This window comes from Sciurus vulgaris (genome assembly GCF_902686455.1).
Source record: "Sciurus vulgaris genome assembly, chromosome: 1".
Classification (NCBI taxonomy): domain Eukaryota; kingdom Metazoa; phylum Chordata; class Mammalia; order Rodentia; family Sciuridae; genus Sciurus; species Sciurus vulgaris.
In genome coordinates this window covers 91,320,865-91,327,674 of record NC_136461.1, presented here as the reverse complement: position 1 = coordinate 91,327,674, position 6,810 = coordinate 91,320,865, and the positions used below count along the sequence as shown (strand labels likewise).

At 33.9% G+C, this 6,810-nt stretch overlaps 1 long non-coding RNA gene across 1 annotated transcript in view; it reads left to right on the top strand.

Moving 5' to 3' along the window:
• The window catches only part of LOC306657390, a 1,092,042-nt gene that overhangs the window by 595,564 nt on the left and 489,668 nt on the right, over positions 1 to 6,810 (top strand). The gene's annotated exons all lie outside the window — the stretch shown is intronic.

The following is a 6,810-nucleotide window of genomic DNA, read 5'->3' as shown; positions in this document are numbered from 1 at the left end:
GAACATTTTTGAAAGATAACTTTATTTAACTCTAACACTCAATGTATGTGCATTTTATAACACTAAAATAAAATTGCACCCAAAATGTTAGCAAAAAATCTTGAAACCATATATTGTGGTGACCTCCACAAATATTTTAAGCTGTGAAAGATTCCACGTGAATGCAAGGAAACAGTTTGGTTTGCCAAAGTCACTCAGAGAAAAAATTAAAACTTCTCCAGCACTCAAAAGAAAGATTTTAATAAACGTGCATTATGATGACTTGAAAGTTTTAAACATTTTAATATAACCAGCCTATATTTTTCTCCTGATAACTTGAATCTGAGATGCAAGAATCATTTGTTCCAATTAAAATCAGAGGGACCACAGATGTACAGAATTTAGGTAACTCCCTAATAATATACAACACTTACTCGTAGATATGACTTAAACTCTTGTCTCCTGAGTCTCAGTTCTGTTACTGTGCTATTAGAAGAGTCATCCTCAGTGCCATGATAAGGTTTTCTTGTTTGCTAAGAAATGAGAACATTAAATGCAATGATTTTTATGAGGTTAAATAATTTCTTTTTTTAAAGGATTTTCTCTTATTCTTCCTAATGTTTTTATGGAAATGTTCTCTTTCAAAATTAAATAATAGAGATAAAAATATGGTAGCTATTTTTATCTTTAAATGGTCTCTGAACTCCCTTCCTTATAAATATCTAAAACCTAACACATATTGTTTGAAGCTAAAAAAAGAATTTATTGGCTCATATAATGAAAAAAAAAATGCATTGTCATAGTTGCAAATGTCACTGTGTCTAGGACTCAGTTGATATTTTCAGGACTTGATCTCTATCTCTTGGCTCTGCTTGGTTTTTAAAAAGACTTTATTCTCAGATTTGACATGTTGGCCTGAGAAGATTCAGCTTTTATCATTCTTATTTTAAATTTACTGATTGAAAGAAAGAGATTTTTCTTCCTAGTAGTTCCACAGTCTGATTGGGTATAATTAGATCATATAACTAACCTTGAAATAATCACTGTAGCCAGAGGGTACAATGGTCTAATTGTCCATCCCTAAACCTAGAGATAGAGTCAAGTAAGAAGAAAATCAAGTTGCTGTACTAAAGAGAAAGTGAATAATTTTGAGTTACACAAAAACATTAGCTGTCATCAATCTTGTTAAAATAATACATTGACAAAGTAATGTTTCTTAACTTTCTAAAAAGGTTATAACTCCTTCAAATCCCAAAGGCTAAAAACTGCTGTATTTACACTACATTGTCTGATATTGAGTGAACTTTCTGGATGCCTATTAAGCACTAACATTTTTGAAAGTCTAAGCTGCTAATAGCATAATAAACCAAAATGGCTGCTTTGTTTTCTGCTATTTAGATGTCTCAAAGTCCAAATTTTCTTTACTAATTGTCAATTTCCTTACTAATAGTTAATTAAGCTTCCTCTCCCCAAATTATGAAATACAAAGTTAATCCAAGTACTAAACACATTGTTGCCTATGAGCTAAATTTTAATTTACTTTTATCAAATTTGAGAGAATAAAGGAGGGATTAACAGCCATCATGCCTCAATCCCTCCTGAGACATAGTTGTTCTTAAATGAAGAGTCTCCAATTAGATTCATGGAATCTAATTCTGTTTGAAACCTGCATATTCACTTTGATAAGTTAGAAAGTATTTACTATGCTGTTTAATAATGGTTTAATAACAGTCTTTTAAAAATAAAGATGTTCATAACTAAAATTTGGTCCAAAGGATTATTGATATAGTGACCCTAAATAAAGAAGTCAGGGTCATCCTTCAAAGTGATCTCACCAGTTCTTTTGTGCTTTTTTTGATAGCTTCAATATTTTGTATAGCTCTAAAGATAGGACTGGTTGGGGATTGTCAACCAAAGTTTCAAAGTGATTTGAAAAGGTGCACTAGGATTCACTTCCCTTAAAAATATACTTTTGAAACAGTGTGTCCACAATATCAAAATAAGAGATTCTAAAACTGCCAATGTGTCATAGAGAAACACTAATATAAACAGAACCTGTTGATTTTTTCAAAAAATTTACTTATTTGTTCTTTCTAGATATACATGACAGTAATTTTACATATTACACATTCATTGAATAAGTATAACTTGTTCCAATTAGGATCTCATTGTTGTGGTTGTACACGATGTGGAGTTACATTGGTTGTATATTCATATATAAGGATAGGAAAGTTATGTCTGATTCATTCTTCTGTCATTCCTATTCCCATCCCCCTTCCTTCCCTTAATTCCCCTTTGTCTAATCCAATGAACTTGTATACTGCTCCTCCCTGTGGGTTAGCATCCACATATCAGAGAAAAAGTTTTTCCTTTGTTTTTTGGGGGGATTAACTTATTTCATTTAGCATGATATTCTCCAGTCATTCATTTACCAGTAAATGCCATAATTTATTGGTTGAGTAATATTCCATTATGTGTACACACACACGCACACATGCACACACACACACATTTTCTTTATTCATTCATCTGTTGAAGGGCACCTCGGTTGGTTCCATAGCTTGGCTATTGTGAATTGAGCTGCTATAAACATTACAGTGGATGCATCACTATAGTATGCTGATTTTAAGTCCTTTGGGTATAAACTGAGGAATGGGATAGCTGAGTCAAATGGTGGTTCCATTCCTAGTTTTCTGAGGAATCTCCATTCTGCTTTCCAGAGATGTTGCACCTATTTGCAGTCCTACCAGCAATGTGTAAGTGTATCTTTTTCCCCACAACCTCACCAACATTAATTGTTACTTGTATTCTTGAAAATTGCTGTGCTGGAGTGAAATGGAATCCCAGTGTTGTTTTGATTTGCATAACTTTAATTGCTAGAGATGTTGAACATTTTTTCATATATTTGTTTATTGATTACATTTTTTCTTTTCTTTTTTTCGAGTTAAATTTTTTGAGTTCTTTTTCTATTCTGGAGATTAATTATTTACCTGAGATACAGGTGGTAAGGATTTTCTCCCATTCCGTAGGCTCTCTGTTCATGTTCTTGATTGTTTCCTTTGCTGTGAAGAAGATTTTACTTTGATGCCAACCCATTTATTGATTTGTGATTTTACTTCATGTGCTTTGGGAGTCTTGTTGAGGAAGCCAGTTCCTAAGTCAACATGGTGGAGAGTTGGGCTTACTTTTTCTTCTACTAGGCACAGATTCTCTGGTATAATGCCTAGATCCTTGATCCACTCTGAGTTGATTTTTATGCAGGGTGAGAGAGGTTCAATTTTAATCCATAATACATATGGATTTCCAGATTTCCCAGCACCATTTGTTGAACAGGCTATCTTTTCTCTAATGTATATTTACAGTGACTTTGTCTAGTATGAGATTACTGTGTTTATGTGGGTATATCTATATCTTTTAGTCTGTTCCATTGATCTTCATCTTCTGTTTTTGTGCTGACACCATGCTGTTTTTGTTACTATAGCTCTGTAGTATAATTTAAGTTCAGGAACAAGACGGGGATGCCCTCTTTCACCACTCGTATTCAACACAGTCCTTGAAACTGTAGCCAGAGTACTTGGACCAAAGAAAGAAATTAAAGGCATACAAAAGGGAAAGAAGAGCTTAAACTATCCCTATTTGCTGATGACAAGATTCTATATTTAGAAGACCTAAAAAAAACTCCAGAACTTAAATGAATTTAAAAAACTAGAACTCAAATAAATTCAGCAAAGTAGCAGGATATACAATTAACACCCATAAACCAATTGTGTTCATATACACAAATGACAAACCAGCTGAAAGAGAAATCAGGAAAACTATCATATTCACAATAGCCTCAAAAAAATATTTGGGAATCAGTCTAGCAAAAGAGGTAAAATACCTCTACAATAAAAACTACAGAACACTAAAGAAAGATATTGAAGAAGACCATAGAAGATGGAAAGATCTCCCATTTCTTGGTTAGGCAGAATTAATATTGTCAAAGTGAACATACTACCAAAAGTGCTATACAGATTTAATGCAATTCCTATTAAAATACCAATGATGTTCTTCATAGAAATAGAAAAAGCAGTCATAAAATTTGGAAAAAATAAGAGGCCTAGAATAGTAAAAGCAATTCTTAGTGAGAAAAGTGATCTCTTTGTATGGTAGCCGGTTAACAGATGGATGCTGCCGCTCTAGATACCTAACCCCTCTGTGGCTTCTGAAACTACTATTGGATGAACTCCTATTTGGTGCAGACCATGCAATTGACTACTTCTCTACCCCATCACTCATTTTCTCTGTTAGCCAATAGACATCTGGCCTCTATTCTTACCATTCTATCACCAATGCTTTTTTGGAAACCTTTTCTTGATAAATTAAAGGGGTTTATCTCAGTGTTCATTCTCCTTGATCCTTTTCAATACATTTTGGTCTTCACTGTATTTTTATTCTACTTTCTTCTCCTTTTTAAAATTTTTATTTCCCATGCTGGGGATTGAACCCAGGACCTCAGCCATGCTGGACAAGTGCTTTACCACTGAACCACACCCAGATCATTTTTTCCCTTCTTTATACAAATAATCAGTTGTGCTTCTCTCTTACATTTAGTAGAATTTCTCCAACGGTGTTTATTTCTCCTTTTCCTTAAAGATAGAGTAGGTTAAAGAAGTTGAGATTTACTAACATGTACCTTTCTGTTCAGTAATACTTGGGAAGTGTTCTCATAAATGAAATAGAATATTTGAATGGGAGGATCCAAACATTAAATAAATAAATATAGTTGTTCTGATTAGTCAGATAGGTGTTTGAAGGCCTTACTTATCTGTATTCCTTTTAGGTAGGCTTACGGGTCTAGGGTCTAGAACCAGCTGAAAGTTTGTGTCCCCAACTAGACAGTCAATACCTCAAGTGTAAAAAGGGAATTGTGTTTTTTTATATTCCCAGCACCTAAGCAGTAACTAGCTCAGAGAAGATAATAAAAAGCTTTAAAAAAAAAAAGTAACACCAAATGTCTAGGGCATATGCAAAAGAATAACGACAGTACTAAAAATATATGTGGGGGAATGTTGATCTACATGCTAAGGATTTTGGAGTTTTCAAGTTATTCTATATAGAAATTCAAAAAATTTATACAAAAATTTAAATTTTTATTTTATTATATTTCTCACAAAATATGATGAAAATTACTTAATAATTGCAAAAGCACTTAGAACTGTATCTGACCTATAGTCAGCCCTCTGTAATTCTTTGCTATTAATATTATCACTATCAACCTTATCGCAGCAATATTTATTGTTTCTTTTATAAGAACCACAACTTAGTGTTTTACATGTTCATCTTTATTTGTTTATATTCAAATGTCTAAAGCCTAGAGTTTGCCTTTAGTATTTTCAAAGCATTTTCTTTGCTAAAACAGATTACAGAAAAGTTGCTCCCACTTTTAGTTTCCTACTCTATTCCAAGTCAACTTCCTGCTTTAATCTCCAGAACTCCAAGTTACAAATCACTCCTCTCTTGTCTACCACCAAATATGAAAGTTTTCAGCATCTGCTTGTACCAGGAGCCACAATTCCTGGGTGAGCCTTGGTGGCCATGCTCAAATGAAAAGGACAAATCTGAGTATATTTGCTGTGTGCTCTGTGGTCTTAGCTAAAATGAAGGCATGACCACAGAGGAGACCGAGCTCAGGGAATTGGATAAATGAGCAGGCAGCTCTATGCAGACCACAAAAAAATTAATAGGCTTTAAAACAATTTCATTCTAGTTTGTATTCTTTGGGGATAACTTCCTTAGCAGCAACTAAATGGGGATCCCTAAGGCCTGCCAAATATCCCATTTAAATTAGCATATATTTGCATATATTGACATACAGAAAGATGTGCTGCTAGACTACCAAAAAGGTGTCCTTCCACAATCTGAGGTAGGCAGGTGTTTTTGTTTGTTTCGCTTTGTTTTTCCTGTGTGAACAGCCAAAGCAATGTTAGCACAGAACAGTATCAGGGAGACCAGGATTCTTTTCTGTGACTTATACTGCTCTAGGAAATTCAGTTCTATTACAAGCCTTAGTTTTCTCACTTAAAATGAATGGGAGATTCCAGAAATCCTGCAAAATTCCTTTTGTTTCTAGAATCCTGATTTCTACTTCTTTCAAGAAAGTAGGCTGTTAATCTGAGTTGGAGATTGGCAAATTATGGCATGAGTCCATATCCTCCTGCTGCTCATTTTTACAGAGTTGCTCTGAGAAACAAAGAAACACTCATCAAGTCCTGTCTATGGCAGCTTCCCCGCCACAGCAAAATCAAGGGACTGCAACAGAGACCAACTTTAGTTTCAGTATTTACTATTTGACCCTTAAGAAGAAAAACTTTCCTGTTCCCTGACCTAAATGAATGACATCAGAAATGTTCATTTTCTCATGTATTTGTTATGCTACTAGCGTTTTCTACCTGTAGGTACATTGAGAGGCCATGAAAAGAATCATGACTGAGGCAATTATTCATTCTGTTCTTACACAATGCGTATTTGAGAAACAAATGACAAGTTGTGGCAAATTGGTGACATGTTTAAACCTTCAGAAAGTGCTATATGAAATGCTATTGTCACACCCAAATTAGTGGGACTAGTCTTAAATCAAACCCAAACATTATATTCAAAATAGTTTTTTTTTTCCAGAACACATTGGAAAATAGGTTACTGTGTACTTTACTGTCGCTTTGATGGATTTTACACAATGAAAAATGATTCGGCATTAAAATCTCCTATCCTAACTTAGGTAAATTCTTAATCAATTGCTGATGGTGATAGTGAATTCTATTTCAATTCTATAAAAGCAATGATGTTAAACCA